Source organism: Narcine bancroftii, chromosome 9 (genome assembly GCF_036971445.1).
Source record: "Narcine bancroftii isolate sNarBan1 chromosome 9, sNarBan1.hap1, whole genome shotgun sequence".
Classification (NCBI taxonomy): Eukaryota; Metazoa; Chordata; class Chondrichthyes; order Torpediniformes; family Narcinidae; genus Narcine; species Narcine bancroftii.
Window position 1 is genome coordinate 76,821,452 of NC_091477.1, and position 17,839 is coordinate 76,839,290.

Below are 17,839 nucleotides of genomic sequence, written 5' to 3' on the forward strand. Positions count from 1 at the left end.
TTTAAATAAACATATTTTACTTCCAGAACAGTACCACAAAATTACTGTTGACCTTATCTTGCAGAAATATAAGTAATTTGCTCACCAAATATTAAGATAAATATTGAAATATTGATAAATTCATGTAATGTGTTTGACTAATATTTACTTAAATTCCAAATTAAAATAGTTAATTTGGAGGTCTTCATTACAACCCATTTACTTTGAAAATTAATGTAAATGGCAATAGAAGTTTTTTTTCCATTTGTTTGCCTTGCTCTTGTTCCCTCGGAGGTGAGCTTTATTGCAGCCTCCAAGTGATTACATGGTGATTTACTGAGCTCCAATTGTACCACACTCCTGTTGCAAAATTCTTTTTTTTTTTAAATTTTTTATTTTTCTTGAAGAAAGTATGGGTTGGTTAACTTATCATTATCCAAGCATGGACTGAATCTTCTTGCTTTTGGTGCCCCATCACATTGATAGGATCACCAGTATGATCCTCTTAATGAATTCTTCAAAACAATTCGCTGCCGACGTGAAGCATGTGATAGAAGAAGACTGACGGGAAAGTAGTTGTGATCGTTAGAGATTCTATATGCTTAAAAGGAATGAGGACAAAATTAGGACAACTAGATTCTGTGTGTCAGACACAAAGAGATATTTGAGCCTTTTTGAAAATGAATGCATATTCTTTGCAAAGTGAAAATATGTGTCTGACCCTCTAAATATCATCTAGATTGTAACTAATATGGAGCAAACCATGAGAAGCTGGAGGGACTCCGTGGGTCAGGCTACACTCATGGAGAGAAATGGACAGTCAAGATTTCAGGTTGGGTCCTTTATCAAGTTATTTTTCATCTTGGGGAAGGTTCCTGATCCAAAATGTTGACTGTCCATTTCTCTCCGTGAATGTAGCCTGACTCACTGAGTCCCTCCAGCTTCTCGTGGTTTGCTCAAGGTTCCAGATAAGTTGTCATTCATTCATTTGTTAGGTAGTTCCAGATATACAGATTGATGTACAGATGGATGACTGTGACATACAGATGATGATTGATATACAGATGGATGACTGTGTAAGACTCTTCCAGAGCTACTATCCACAGTAACTGACCATAGAGCAACAATATTATTTGTGGAGCTAGTAATTTTGGTTTTAACCTCTGAAAACACAGAAAAATCCCAATCCCAACGCAAAGAATTCAGCTTTTATCTTTTTCTTGATGCCAATAATAAATAGCTTACCCAGCAGAACTTATTCTAGTATCATTGTAAATGAACTTTGTGCAGGGAATCATATTGTTATGCGCATGTCTGATGGAAAATAATTGACCTGGTCAAATTTCCAGTGGGGGCGATTCATCTTCAAGCCAGAGAAATTGTCTTCAATTCCAAAAAAAGAATGCTTCTCATATGTGTTGTATTGTAAAAGATAGTGTTACATACTCAAATTCTAGACAAGCAGCTGTGTTGATGTACCACTCCCTTGGTGTTGCACCAGTATGTTTGCTTTGACTACGTGATAAATCATTTGGACTGGATCTTGAACAAGAAAACTAAACTGAACCAGGGCAAGCTATTCAACTTATTTTGCCCATTTGGAGATAGTGTTAAAATTTTAGCATTGAACACTGCAGAATGGAAGAGAATAGCAGTCGAGTAATTGTGACAAGTATGCTATTAATTTAGAGTGATGGCACACACAAAGACCTCACGATCTCTGAGGTACAGATTTCACTTTACTCCACTTCAGCTCCAGGGGATCCAGTGAGATAATTATGGAGGGGTATATTGGCATCATGTTTAAGTTACGAGACTGCAGCACCAATGATGTGGGTTTGAATTCTACCATAGTAGCTAGGGCGTTTAAAATCAAGTAAATAAGGAGATTCAGAATAAATGAAAAAGAACTCATCAGGGTAAGATGAGAAACAAGAAAGTCTGCAGATGGGGTCGAGTGCAATACACAAAAGTACTGAAAAACATTCAACTGCTCACACAACACTTATATAAAGTAAAGGTAACTAATATTTTGGCTCCGAGCCCTTCATTAAGGTATAAAACAGTTTATTAACTATTTAGGTGCCTAAATAAAAAAAAAATTAGAGGAAGAGGCAGAGGGAGGAGCATGCAGGTAGGTGGATACTGGTAGGAGTTTACAGGTAGGAGTGCACAGATAGGAGCACACAGGTAGGAGGACACAGGTAGGAGGATAGAGGTAGGAGGGTATAAGAGATAAAAGCTGAGGTGAAGGAGAGAGTTCTTTGATAGGAGAGGGGAGGGAAAGGGATAGGGAAAGAGTGAACTCAGGGAAGTGGTTTAAAGGAAATTGGAGAAGTTAATATTAATAATGTCCAGTTGGAGAGTGCCCAGATGGTATACAAGTTGTTGTTCTTCCAATTTATGAGTAGCCTCAGTTTGGCAGTGCATGAGGCCTTGGGTAAACATGTTGATGTGAGAATAATGTGTGGAATTAATATAGTTGGTCACTGGGAGGTCCTTGCTATTGCAGCAGACAGAGACAAGGTCCTTAACAAATGATTGCCCAGTCTGTTCCTAGTCTTACCAATGTACGTGAGCACTGGATGCAGTAAATGACCCTGCAGATTCACAAATGAACCATTGCTTCACTTGGACAGGCTTTTGCGGCCCTGAACGGTGGTGAGTGAGGAGGTGTGGGCACGCGTAGCATCAGGGGTAGGTACTGAGGGGGAAGATTTGTGGGAAGGGATAAATGGACGAAGAAGTCCCGGAGCGAGCATTCTCTGCAGAAAACAGAGATGGGTGAGGATGGGAAAATGTGTCTGGTGGTAGGATCACATTACAGGTGGAGGAAATTGTAAAGTATAACATGTTGGATGCAGAGGCTGATGGGTTGGAAGGTGAGGACAAGAGGAATCATGTCCTTGTTGAGTCTCGGGGCAAATGCGGCCAGGGCAGATATGTGGGGAATTAAGTTGATGAAGGTAAGGTTGAGTTGATGACAGTAGAGGGGAAGCCATGTTTTTTTTTAAATAAGGAGGAGGACATCTTGGATGTTCTGGAAAGCAAGATCTCAACCTCGGAGCAGAAAAATCATGAAACTACTTCATGTCTGTAAAACACCCATCCAGTTCACTAACGTTCTGTCTTCTTTCCCAGGGAGCAAAATAGTACAGAGCAGTAAGGAGAAGGTTAGAATGCAAACAAAGAAAGTTTGTAGTAAGTATTTGAAAATGGATGGGCAGGTGATAGAGAAAGGAAATGCTCTGGAAGAAGATGAAGGACGATTGGCAGGAAAAGAAAATAATGTTGTTATTAAAGATGAGGGAAAACAGGGATTAAGAATTGTGAAATCTCTGAAATTCATATATTTTAATGCCAGGAGTATTGTAAAAAAGGTGGATGTGCTGAAGGTGTGGATTGATACTTGGAAGTATGATGTGGTAGCGATTAGTGAGACATGGTTGCAGGAGGGATGTGATTGGCAGCTGAATATCCCTGGGTTTCGTTGCTTTAGGTGTGATAGAGTCGGAGGGGCAAGAGGAGGTGGTGTTGCATTGCTTGTCAGGGAGAATATTACAGCGGTGCTTAGGCAGGATAAATTAGAGGGCTCGTCCACGGAGGCTATTTGGGTGGAACTGAGGAGTGGGAAAGGAGAGGTTACACTTGTAGGGGTGTATTATAGACCACCCGGAGGGGACTGAGACCTAGAGGAGCAAATCTGTAGGGAGATAGTGGATATTTGTGATAAGCACAGGGTTATAATTATGGGAGATTTTAATTTTCCACATATAGATTGGGAAACACATTCTGTGAAAGGACTGGATGGGTTAGAATTTGTGAAATGTGTGCAAGATAGTATTTTACAACAATATGTAGAGGTGCCGACCAGAGAAGGAGCAGTGTTAGAACTACTGTTGGCAAATGGGATGGGTCAAGTGACGGAGGTTAGTGTTGGCGAGCACTTCGGCTCCAGTGATCATATTGCCATCATCTTCAATATCATTATGGAAAGAGATAAGTCAGGGCCAAGGGTTGAGGTTTTTGATTGGGGAAAAGCTAGATTTGAGGGGATGCGAAAGGACTTACAGGGTGTGCATTGGGACAATTTGTTTTATAGGCAGGATGTAGTAGAGAGATGGAAGTCTTTTAAAGATCAGATTTTGAGAGTGCAAAAGCTTTATGTTCCTGTTAGGTTAAAAGGAGGGGCAAAAGGTTTGAGAGAGCCGTGGTTTTCAAGGAATATTGGAAACTTGGTTCGAAGAAAAAGGAAGGTGTACATTAGGTATAAGAAGCATGGAATTAAGGAGATGTTTGAAAAATACATTGAATGTAAGAGGAATCTAAAGAGAGGAATTAGGAAAGCTAAAAGAAGGTACGAGGAGACTATAGCAATCAGGGTGAAAATTAATTTAAAAGGGTTCTACAAATATGTTAATGGTAAAAGGAAAGCGAGAGACAAAATTGGTCCCTTAGAGAATCAGAGCGGAAAACCGTGTGTGGAGCCTAGAGAAATGGGGGAGATATTGAACAGTTTCTTTTCTTCGGTATTCACCAAGGAGAAGGATATTGGGATATGTGAGATAAAAAAAGCAAATTGGGTAAATATGGAGAATATAGTGATTACGAAAGATGTAGTGTTAGGACTCTTGAGGAATATAAAGGTGGATAAGTCTCCGGGACCAGACGGGATCTTCCCCAGGACATTGAGAGAAGTAAAGGAGGAAATAGCAGAGGCTCTGACGGTAATTTTCCAAATGTCATTAGAGATGGGGATAGTGCCGGAGGATTGGCGTATTGCGCATGTGGTTCCGTTATTTAAAAAGAGTTCAAGGAGGAAGCCTGGCAATTATCAGCCTGTAAGTTTGACGTCTGTGGTAGGTAAATTAATGGAGAAAGTTCTTAGAGGTAGTACTTATAAATATCTGGATAGACAGGGTCTGATCAGGAGCACTCAACATGGATTTGTGGGCGGAAGGTCCTGTTTGACCAATCTGATTGAATTTTTTGAAGAGGTGACTAGGAATGTGGATGAGGGTAGCGCGGTGGATGTTGTCTATATGGACTTCAGTAAGGCTTTGTATAAGGTACCACATGGAAGGTTAGTTAGGAAGGTGCAGTCTTTAGGTATAAATTTTGAGATAGTCAAATGGATTGAACGTTGGCTGAAAGGGAGAGGCCAGAGAGTGGTAGTGGAAAATTGTCTGTCAGGTTGGAGGCCGGTGACCAGTGGTGTGCCTCAGGGATCTGTATTGGGCCCATTGTTGTTCGTTATATACATTAATGATCTAGATGATGGGGTGGTGAATTGGATTAGTAAATATTCAGACGATACTAAGATAGGTGGAATAATGGATAATGAAGAAGGTTTTCAAGGATTGCAGAGGGATTTGGGCTGCTTAGAAAAGTGGGCTGAAAAATGGCAGATGGAATTTAATGCTGATAAGTGTGAGGTGCTTCATTTTGGTAAGAAGAATCAGAACAGGACATATGTAGTAAATGGGAGAGCATTGATGAATACAGAAGAGCAGAAGGATTTAAGAGTAACGGTACATCATTCCCTGAAGGTAGAAACTCATGTGAATAGAGTGGGGAAGAAGGCTTTTAGTATGTTGGCCTTTATCAATCATTGCATGGAATATAGGAGTTGGGAAGTGATGTTGAGATTGTATAAGGCGTTGGTGCGGCCTAATTTAGAGTTCTATGTGCAGTTCTGGTCACCTAATTATAGGAAGGATATAAACAGAATGGAGAGAGAGCAGAGAAGATTTACCAGAATGTTACCTGGGTTTAAGCATCTAGAGTACAGGGAGAGATTGGGCAGATTAGGTCTTTATTCTTTGGAGCATAGAGGTTGAGAGGGGATTTGATAGAGGTATTTAAGATTATGAAAGGGATAGACAGAGTGGATGTGGATAGACTATTTCCGTTAAGAGTAGGAGAGATTGAAACAAGAGGACATGAGTTAAGAGTTAAGGGGCAGAGGTTTAGAGGTAACATGAGGGGGATCTTCTTTACTCAGAGAGTGGTAGCGGTGTGGAATGAGCTTCCGGGAGAAATAGTGGCGGCAGAGTCAATTTTATTATTTAAGAAAAAGTTGGACAGGTATATGGATGAGAAGAAGATGGAGGGTTATGGTCATTGTGCAGGTAGGTGGGACTAGAGAGGAGGGTTTGGTTCGGTGCAGACTAGAAGGGCCTAATGGCCTGTTTCCGTGCTGTAATTGTTATGTTATGTTATGTTATGTATATGACTATGGACATCAAGGTAAAGGACTCCTTAGCTCAGGAGTGTTAGGGATGGATAGTAAATGCAAGAATTGCCAGTGATGTCCTTGTCCTATTAATGAATAAGTGAGTTCGTTGAGCAGCCAATTTCAAGTTTTTTTAATATAAAAATTCTAAACTACATACATGATTTTTTTTTCAGTGCCAGAGTGTTTAATAATTATGGCTGTGTAGTTTTGTTACATCACTGAAGGAGGTCACTCCAGGAGTCTGTCTCAGCTCTTTATACAGTAATTTGCACTATAAGAATGCCAAACAATAGAAGACGGTGACACAACGCTTTAATCCTGCCTTGCAGTCAATCCTGATCAACCCAGCTCTCAATTCATCAGAACCATCAAGTCATAAAGCACAGAAACAGGCCCCTTTGGCCCTTCTAATCTGCGTCAAACCATTTTTTTTTGCCTAGTCCCACAGACCTGTACGCAGCCCATAGGCCTCCATACCTCTCCCTTCCAGGTACCTGTCCAAATTCTTGTTAAATGTTAAAATTGAGCCCGCATTTAGCTGGCAACTCATTCCACACTCCCACCACTCTCTATGTGAAGAAATTCCCCCTCATGTTCTGCCTAAACTTTTCCCCTTCACTCTTTACTCAGTGGAAAAAGCCTATCTACATTTATCGAGCCCCTCATAATTTTAAATGCCTCTATCAAATCTCCCCTCATTCTTCAGCATTCCAGGGAATAAAGTCCTAACTTGTCTAATCATTCCCTGTAACTCAGTTCCTGAAGTCCAGGCAAACATACAAGAAAATCTTCTCAGCACTCCTTCTATCTTATTGATATCTTTCCTGTAGTTAGGTGACCAAAACTGCACACAATACTGCAAATTTCAATGTCTTATACACCTTTACCATTACATCCTAACTTAAAAAAGCTCAGTGCCTTGATTTCTGAAACCATTATGCCAAAAGCTCTCTTTACAATCCTATCCATTTGTTACGCCACTTTCAGGGTATTATGTATCTGCATTCCCAGATCCCTCTGATCCACTGCACTCCTCTGTGGATCCTTTCTTGGATCTTCTGTGCCATTTCCCATAGTTTTCAAATCCTCAATCTTTCAAATATTTATCGACCTTCTCCTTCAATCGCTCTGGGATTGAGAATTCTAAAGATGTACCAGTTTCAGAGAGAAAGCACTAAATATACTCAAGTTTTAAATGACTGCACCCTATGTCCCCTTATTCAAATGCCTCCAACTGGTAGAAATATCTCAATATGTACCCTGAGTAGTGCGCGTCGAAAGAACCAAAGACTTGTTGATCCAAACCAAGGTTTTTATTAACTAAAAGACTGGAGCATATCACAAGTAGGTCGACCAGTCTAGAATGACCTGGACTGGCTAGGAGCAATCCTTTAAGACCTGCCAGTAGGTGTGGCTACACACACAGCCAATCACAGTCATCTTACACTACCATCTGTACATATGTACATATACACATTGGTGATAGAATCTGTACTATCACACCCTGTCAAGTCTCTTTTACCATCACTCAATAAGATTATCTTTGAATTCCAAAGAATCCTGCTGCTTGTGATAGCGCAATCATTCCATCACAGATATGAGCCTGGTGAACCTTTTCCAATGCTAGTATATCCTTAAATAATGGGACAAAACTGTACTCACTAACATAGCTGCACAAATGTAACAATGCTCTTTCTCTCCAACCACCTCACGATAAAGACCAATTTACCATTTGCCCTTCTTGTTACTTGCTGCACCTGAATGATAACTTTTCGTGATTCATGATCAAGAACACCTAGCTCACTCTGAAATAATCTTTCCCTATTAGACAATAGTGTGCCGTCAGTCAGAACTATTCCCCTCTCCTTTTCCATAGCTTTGCAAATTGTTTTTCCTCAAGTGCCTTTACTCAATTACTCCCAAATTGAATTGAATTATTTATTGACATACGTGTGTACTGAGATTCAGTGAAAAACTTTGTTTTGCATGCTATCCAAGCAAATCAACCTATCTTTTAAGTGCAACAGCTAGTACAGCACAGATATGAGGGGATACAATGGTTATTCAGAATGTAAGGAGAGGATCTACTGGAAACAGCACACAAAAAGTTCCCACAAGTCTTAACTTATTCAGGACTAGGGTTCCCAACAAGAGTTATGTGTCTGATGAAAATGAAGATGTAATCAAACAGTCTTCAACAGAATATGCTGCCAAGGAATAGATTATCACGGAGAGAAATTCAAGGTTTTAGTTTTACTGTTCATGTGTAAGGCTCTGGAAGTTACTAGTTTCAGGGAATAACGAGATGAACCCAGTCAATTTCATCATCATTGCAACTGCAAAAATGCAGGCCATCAACTTCAGCGGGAACAAAAACACTGGAGTGTATGAGATGGACACTGATTCAACGCTGTCTGCCTTAAACTATTGCATAAATTTAAGATTAACCTCATTGTTTCTTTCTTCTGCCTGATGGTACTTTTGTGGCAAGCACTTGTCCAGCTGTTCTCTGCTTCCACTGGACTGAATGGTAGCCTTGGTCCAAATGGTAATTAGAGAAGGTAAATTTGAATGTTAATCACGATCCACAACTGGAGCGCCATCTTTTATACTTAATGTTCATTAGTGCTGCTGGAGTTGGCAAGTTGCCCACCTTTTTGATGCAGTTTCAACCATGGGAGTATTTATGTGCACAAAAAATAGGCGCGACTTCTACATATAAACACATTCCTTTGATGACTAAACAGGTTTTATATTTACATCGTGCAAAATAACACGAGGAGAGCAGAACTTCGCGCTAACCAGGTTTGGAATGTGTGAACTCCTGAAGCTTTTGAGCAACCGCTTAGTCATTTTTCTTTCAGAATCCAGAAATTATATCCAGCACTCCATGAGTTAAATCAAAGAGCTTACCATCCACCCACACATCTCCATCAGCACAGCGGGAAAAGAATGCTTCTTAAAAATGAAACAGTGAAGCAGTTGAAATATGGTGTGTGAAAAATAAATTTACAATTTTATTACAATTTATGACCCCCCCCCCCCCCACCTTCCTACCCTATCTTTCTCTCCATCTCCACCCTGAGCTCTGAATAGTCTATCAGAATGAAATTCAGAGTGTTGAGTTCAAAGAGCAGCTGGAATCAGCTGTGTGGTAATAAACTCTGTTAGGTAGTGCCTTGATCTCTGCCTCTTCAGGGGTTCAAGGCAGCAACCATCTATGCCATTATATGAACTGGCATTTTAATAAAGGGCCGAGTGTTAACGTTTATGAGCAAAGTTGTGCTTACCTGAAAGAAAAAGACCATTTTTAGCTTCCATTGCTGCAAACAGGAGACCAATCAAGGCATTGACAGTAAGTGGGTGAGAATGATTTTTACAATCTACTGATTATGTTTATTCATCCAGTATTGTAATGTGTTCTCCAGTGACATTTTGTGGTAGCGTCAAGCTTGTGAATGAAGAATATTGTTGATTCTGTTGCAGCTGTTGTTCAGTTGTTGCCTTATTTTTGTTTTCATTTCCAACAAGTTCATGCAGAATTGCAGCTGGTGAATTCAAATGTCTATTTATTTATTTGTTTGTTGCTTTTTTTTGTGTGGATTGACATTTATCCAAGTGAATGCATTTATGGAAGGGAAGACTTGCCTGAAATTCAATTGCTGAGCAATAGGTTTCAATAGCTGTGCATTTGAAGATTAATGTTCATTCGTAGAGTGAAATTTGCTCGCAGCCATTTTGTGTCCATTTGGAAATTGACCTGGGAGCTTCCAGGATCGACACACCTGCGTCACGTGTGTGTAGGATGATATCAATTCTGGTGCAACATTCCTTTTGGAACCTTCCAAGAGGTGCTGTCCTGGTGCTGACCATTGTTGGGCACTCACAACTCAGCCTGACTTTCTTTATGAAGTGCTAGTCTGGGATCATTATTTTGCCCCCTACCCCAAATTACGCCACCATTCACTGTTTCTCAACTCTTCAATCTGAATGAGGCCCCTGATGGAAGGCTTGCTCTACTAAGGGGAGGTACAAACAAGAGGACACGAGTTGAGAGTTGGGGAAAAAGTTTAAAGGAAGCATGGAGGGGGACTTTTTTATTCAGAGAGTGGTGGGTGTGTTTAACAAGGTTCCAGATGAAGCAGCAGAGGCAGGCTCGATATTAGCATTTAAGGAGAAGTTGGATACGTATACGGACGGGAAGGGAATGGAGGGTTAATGGGTTGAGTGTAGGTCAGTGGGGTTAGGTGGGAGAAAGTGTTCAGCATGGACTAGAAGGGCCAATTTGGCCTGTTTCTGTGCTGTAATTGTTATATGTTATGGTTATATTATCAGCCTTCACATTCCATTACTCACTGTCTGAAGGTAACAGTCCCTAATCTGTCAAAATGCAGGCTTCTAATATCTACCCTCCTTCGACAAAGGAAGGTTCCCAAAGTCCCCTCTCATTCTTCGACTTAAGAGGCAAGAGGTAAGCCCTTGGACTCTTTCCCCTGAACCCTCAACCTCTTCAGACAATTAAAAAATGCAAGGGTTCTGATACCTTCCCACTCGCACCACATGTGGCAGTTAGCACTTTGCAGCAATGCCCACATAGAGCACACTTTGGGGTGCACTGTCTATTTTTTAGGCCACCATATTTTGTAGCATGAGCAACTGGATTTGAAGGTAAGCAACAGCATGGTGAAAAGTAAAGAGTGCTCGCCGATCTAATTGGCAACAATATTCACAACTATACAATAATATAGAACAATCTTATATTTGTGCTGCTTCTTTCGGAATGTGACAAAAGGTTTTTATGTCAAACAGTAACTTTGAAATGCACTTAGACACTCTAAATAAAGCTGCTTATTGCCCACCTCATGCGCATTTTCAGGTCTATCAATTTGAAGTTAATGGATGTCTTTTAGCTGAAGAGTTGAAATAGACTTACCCCTTACCCTAACTGTAAGAGAACAGTCGGGGGACTGTTTTTTTTTACCGTCAACAATGCAGCACTCCCACTGTGCTGCACTGAAGTATTAAGTAAGAATATTTGTTCTTGAATCATATTTATGAGAGTACTTCCAATGTGGCTAGCCTATTTTATTTTTGAGCTGTAATCATTTATGAGAGATGGGTTATTGACACAATCAGCATATATTGTCCATTCCTCATTCCGCTGCCAGGTGACGATGAGAAACGTTCCAGAAGGCAGCAATCCTTGTGGTTGCAGGGCGTTCCAATATTTTGGGATGAAGGAATAAGGATAAAATGTGAGATGGAGAAGAAGCCACAGAAGGTGCCAATGTTTGCTAGCCTTGCCCTTCCAGGTGAGAAGGTGCAAGGTGAAATGATGTCTTGGCATGTGGCTGGATGGTATCTTATGAATACGAATGACAATGAATTTATTGACATATATGTAAGTACAAGGTACATGTGCACTGAAATTTGTGCTTGCTGCAGCCAGTCACCTGAAAAAAATAAATAAACTAGATATACATTAAATGACTTCAGAAAGAAATAATAAATATCAGGGATAGATAGATAATAAATATTCACAATTACACTTAGTGCAAGAAAAAATGAAATAGTGGAATTGTGCAGACAGGTCATTTTGTGGCCCTGAAATAATTTATAGTTAGGGTAATGAGGAAAGGTTCAAGGGCCTGAAAGCTATTGGAAAAAAATTAACTGATCTTGAACTTAGAGCTGCTGAATTCAGGTTTCTGTACCTTCTTCCAGAAGGTAGCAGTGAGAAGAGATTGCGACCAGGGTGATGGGGTCCTTTATGATGTTGCCTGCCTTCCTGAGGCTGCAACTAATATTGATGTCTACGATGGACGAGAGGTCAGAGTCCATGATGGACCTGGCAATGGTTGCTATTTTCTACAGACTTCTGCTTTTCTGGCCACTTGAATTACCAAACCACACCGTGACACAAGCACTGAGTATAATTTCCATAGTTACACCCACAGGAGTTTGATTGAGTCTTTGATGGCATCCCAAATCACCTCGGACTTTTCCGAAAGGAGAGGTGTGGTGTATAATCTTCATTGTTGCCTTGATGTGATGACGCCAGGAGAGGTCCTTTAATATAAGGACACCCAGAAACTTGAAGGTGTCTCTCCATCACTATTTCAACAATGCAGACAGGTGCGTGGCCCAATGATCTTTCTAAAATCAATAAACTACTTGGTCCTATTGTCATTTACAGCACCACCCAGTCAGACCCTCGATCTCCATTCTATTTTCTGACTCAATAGGGTTGGCGTAGTGGTTAGTGCAAAGCCTTTACAGCACCAGAGATCAAGACTGGGGCTCGAATCCTGAGCTGTCTGTAAGGAGTTTGTATGTACTCCCCGTGTCTGTGTGGGTTTTCCCCAGGGACTCCGGTTTCCTGCCAGCTCCAAACCATACGGGGGAGGGGGGGGTTGAAGGTCAATTGAGTATAATTGGGCGGCCTGTTGCCGTGCTGTGTGCCTAAATTTAAATTTTAAATTAAAAAATTTAAAATTTAAAAATCATTTCCCTGAATGCTTGAGGCAGGGTGAGAGTTATTGCTTTCAGTACTAAGGCTGGTACATTTGACAGATTCTTGCATCAAAGAATCCTAGCAAAACCCAAAATGGAGGTGGTGAGGGAGAAACAAAAGAATGCCTTGAAATGGTTGCTGTGATACCTGAAATTTAGAGATCTAGCACCTTAATAGGCACTTCTGGCCAACAAGTCCATGCTGCCCAAATACAGCCAATTATCTTAGTAACCCGTATAACTTTGGAACCTAGGAGGAATCCGAAATACCTGGAGGTAATCCAACTGGCCACGGGGAGAATGTACAAACTTCTTGCAGACAGAGACAGATTGAAACTAGGTCACTAACACTGTGTTAGCTACCATGCTAACTGTGGCACCCTAAATTCTACTGGCTGTGGATGTCACGGGCTAGTGTTTTAACCCAGAAATTCCTAATTGATTGCTTTGTTATGAAGTATACAGATACATACATGTTCAAATAGCCTCATAGATGTTAAAACAAATACTACTTCCCACATTTGCAGAGAAATTTAAACTCAACATTCAAATAATTTCCATAAGTGTCAAATGTTTTGGGATCATTAAGAACAGGCAAATTCTCCAGACTGACAGCATCACTCCCGTGGCAGATGGATCCAGGATCAAAATGAGATCAAAGAACTGCATTGTTTCAACAAACAAGATGCATAAATCTCAGGAGGAGACATTCCCAGACGTCAGTGGCTCATTTACTTTACCCATGTCACATGGCCTGACTGAATAATATTGCTTCGTTTGTCCCATAATTGTCAAAGGTGTGTCCATTGGGAACTGGATTTCATTGGTCAACATTTCACCTCATACACTTTTAAGCAATGAAGTTGTGACAGGGCTCTTCTTTTCCTGTTTGTTGTATTTGTGATGCCAATTATTGAGTAGAAGGTAAGAGGAGAAAAATTTAAAAAGACCCGTGGGACAGTTTCCTTTACTGAGGAGCAACTTTTTCCTCGCAGAGTGTGGAACAAGCTGCCAAAGGAAGTGGGAGGGACAGGTTCAATGGTAATGTTTAATATACACTTAGACAGTCAGTAAGTACATGGATAGGAAAGGATTAGAGTGATGTAGGTTGAATGGAGGCAAATGGGACTCGCTTAGATAGAATAAATTTGGCTAAAGGGCCTGATTCCATGTTGTGATACAATAAAAACACAACAAATAAATCCAATGAAATATTTAAGTAAAATGAAGCCACAACTTTTATTGCATAATTTCAGGAGGGAGATTCCCCATTTATGTGACTGGGGACCCATGGTGGGACTAATTGATATAGGAGCATTGAGTTGGGCTCTATCACTCGTCTCTACTCAGGTGTGCAGCGGTTCCATGACTTATTCTCCGGTAACAGGCTGAATGATGGTAGTTTCTCTAGGCTACGAGCACAATTGGTCAATTTTGCCTTTTCCACAGAAATGTGAAAGATTCTTTCTTTACTTCATTGAACATTACAACAGATCATAACATTTCTGGTATTTCAGAATCTATGATATTTAAGGATCTATGGTGTTCAGATGAAATATTCTTTTAATCCATCAGGTCTGTTTTAAATTCTGTGGTCCTGGAAATGTCTGTTTAATATTTTCTGGTTTTATGTGTGGTTTGGTCCATGTCGGAGGGCTTGGTTTTGTATATAAGAGGGGAGAATAATAAAATAAAACCTTCTTCAATTCACTGGGATTATATCATGTGAAGTAAAGCAGAGTACAGTGAATTGCAAACAAAGATCAGAGCATTAGATTGAATTTGTAGCAAAGTAACAGGCTATTCAGTCTGTCTGGTTCATGCTGTTCACAATCCCTCCCCCACAGTCCTTTACCTCACCCTAACTACATGCTCTATTCATTTGACAAATACCAATCAGGCCTTAATTTGCATGTGTTTTTATCAGTCTTTTAACCCGCATTATTATGATATGTTTAGACATCACACGAATCTCTTCTGGAATTATTAGTCACCGTCGTCTGTTTATGCACCCTGCTCCAAAGCAAATATGGAGGAAATTATTTTGTGGTTCATGATTTCTGAAAAGGGCATCTCAGATGGGAGTGCTATGTGCTTAACTCCCTCTCAGCTGTACTGTCATGGGTCATTAATATTTCAGTTTCAAGCCCACACAGTTGCTTATTTTTCATTCCCTTGTCACTTGGAGGTGTTTGGAATAGGAAATTGCAAGTGTGAAAAAGTGATGAGTGGAGTAAATTGGTAGGAAGTAATTACTCTGGAATTCCAACTGGGAAAGCTCAATGTTTCTAAGTGATCTTCAGAAATTGTGGTAACTTTAATGCAATGCAATGACACTGAAGGATTTATTTTACATTATATCTGTCAAAAAATGAAGTTTGAAATTCAACCTTCGAAGGTAAGATGCACATTTCTAGTGCACATTTCTAATCTAAATGGTGCTGGACACCTGGACTGTGGTGGCAGTGAGCACGAAATGCTGATTTGCTCTCAGCGTTGCCGTTTTGAAGTCAATTGGACAATCTCAAATCTTCCCAAAGATGTTATGATGGGGATCAGTTAGTTTAAATTGCCCCATCCAAGAACAAGAAATCAAGGCCATGGTCTCTAGGTGAATTGGAAGCAGATGGAAAGTATCATGACTGGAATGAGCAATTTTATTGACTGGATCCCTTCCTCTCATGTTTTGTCTGTCACTCCTGTTCCTCACCCAGTTCCTTCATTCCTTTCATATGGGAAGGACATGTACAAATGACATGGTCACTCTGCTCGCAAGATCAATTCATTATGTTTCTAACAGTCATCAAAACCCATCTAAAACTTGATGGCTTCAAAATCTTGATGCTAAGGACAGGTAAATTCATGTTCATGTTGATAACTGCTCTGGTAGATTGCAGATTTCCACCAATAAAATTATGTAATGGAGAATCCATGGCCTCCATCTCAATGACCTCCTCTCACCCCTCTCCCACTCCCTTTCCTTCCTTTTCCTCTCCCTACTTGCCTTCTTTCCCCTCTCTTTCCTGCTCTCTCCCATTACTTCCCCAATTCCTCTTTATTATAAAAATACAGTAAAATCCCTGCTATCCAGAATTCAAGTGCCCAGCAGCCTTGAGCAACTGGCAAAAAAATCACGGAAAATAAATAGGTATAAAATACGAAAATTTAAAATGTTCTGCTAACCTAGAGGTTAGTTCCCAATCTCACAACATGCAGTCTCAAGCAAATAGAAAATTCACTTATCCAGCTTCTACCATAGGTGCCAGATACCGGGGGTTTTACTGTAAATGAGTTCATAAAAAGGTATCTGTATGGGTTATGTTATATTTTATATGATATACAAATATGTTTTTAAAAGAGATAGATTGTGGGGGATTTAGTGTAGGTCACTACAAACAGAGTAACACTTCACATCTCATTTAAAATGGAAAAGCTTGGCTGATGCCGGTCATTCAAGTGCCAGTGGCTTTGCAAAAAACAATAGGACTATCTTGAAAGGAATTTTCAAAAGCAAATGCAAATGGAAGAGTCCGGGCTCAAATGCTGATAAGAATTTTCAAAGATTGTGTTTGAAACCCTGCAAGAGGTTCTGGTTTTTACAAGCTTTTGGCATCATGTTTGAAACCCCATTTTGAAGGCGAGTTGTAAGTTCTGAGTTCAGCCTGTCCAAAGCCCTTGCCGTCCATAAGGAGGAAATGGTTGGCTAGAGAGTTTCTCCTGAAATAAGAGAAACAAGAGGAACTCTGTAGAGTCCTGGAAGAAGAGGTTATCATTTGGAAAACCCATGATGGGGCAAGTTTCTTCAGCAAGACACTGAAGTACTGATCGTGGGAAATCAGTTTGTGTCCAATGAGCAACAAATCACTCTCTGAAACCAACTAGAACCTGCCTGAGCAGTAACCATTTACCTTTTCATTAGATCCTGGTGAATATTTGTAAATGTTGAATTCTGTGCACAGTATAAGAATTGCCTCATACCAGTGAACTTGGAGGAGTGAGAAGTGAGATTGGACTTTCCTGATATATAAGTTAAGTTAATAGTAATAAGTTAAAGTTTGATCCTGTATCTATGTTTAAAGAAAATTTAAAGCAACTTTTGTTTAAGTAACTATCTATTGCTGCTGGGTTTTGGGGTCCTCTGGACTCATAACAGCCAAATCTTTCTAATATAAACAGTGATCAGATTATAAACTGTCAGCGACTGTGCCCCTCAAAATTTTGGGGCGCTAAATCATTTCACAGTGAGGTTGTCACAAGTGCACATTTCTAATCTAAATTGTGCTGGACACCTGGACTGTGGTGGCAGTGAGCACGAAATGCTGATTTGCTCTCAGCGTTGCCGTTTTGGAAGTCAATTGGACAATCTCAAACAGCTGGGCTTGTATTTCCCAGATGTGAGGCTCTTTGGCATTGAAATGATCAATGGCATCCTTCCGAGTGGATTCATGTAGCTGCTTTTTTGAATCTGTATGTTGCTTGCTTTCCAGTTTTTTTAAAGTTTGTGGAAGTCGAGAGAAAGTGGTCAGGTGGGAGTTGAATTATTTGACTTAAAGTCTTTTAATTACTGGATACAGGAGAAGAGCATTTGGTGGACATACCTGTTGGAATAAAACATGTAAAATAAGCAAGGGCTACACCAAGCTTGGAAGAGGGAGGAAGAAAGGAGAAGTGGTCCTCTTATTGGTCATGTCTGGCCAGGCTGTTAAGGGATTAATTGTTCCACTTTGACCTTCGTGAGGAAATGTATACACTTTCATAAGGCCATCCACTCTGAAACTTGCTAGCTTCTACAAAGACAACTGCAAACCTGAGAGTAGGCTAAAGACTGTATTATGAGCACCTCACCATGGCAATAACCCTTGATGCACAGAGCTCCTTCCTGACCAGAGTTTGAATATTTACAACTCAACAACTATTGTTATTCCAGGGCAGTTACGTGTACTCTCTTTCCGAAGTAAATTGAATAAAGTTCATCTCAACGTGCTGCAGACCAGGGTTTGGGCTTTCCTATGGTTCAGGTTGAAAGTGAATGCACTACATCTCTCAGTCGGCACCGTAGCTTAAATTGGATTGAAAGAATCTTCACTTCTTCCTGCTGCATAATCATAG

The 17,839-nt window shown here is 40.3% G+C and overlaps 1 protein-coding gene across 1 annotated transcript in view; it reads left to right on the plus strand.

Annotated features, from left to right (window-relative positions):
- LOC138742308 (uncharacterized) overlaps nt 1–17,839 on the plus strand; it is a 141,572-nt gene that overhangs the window by 78,407 nt on the left and 45,326 nt on the right.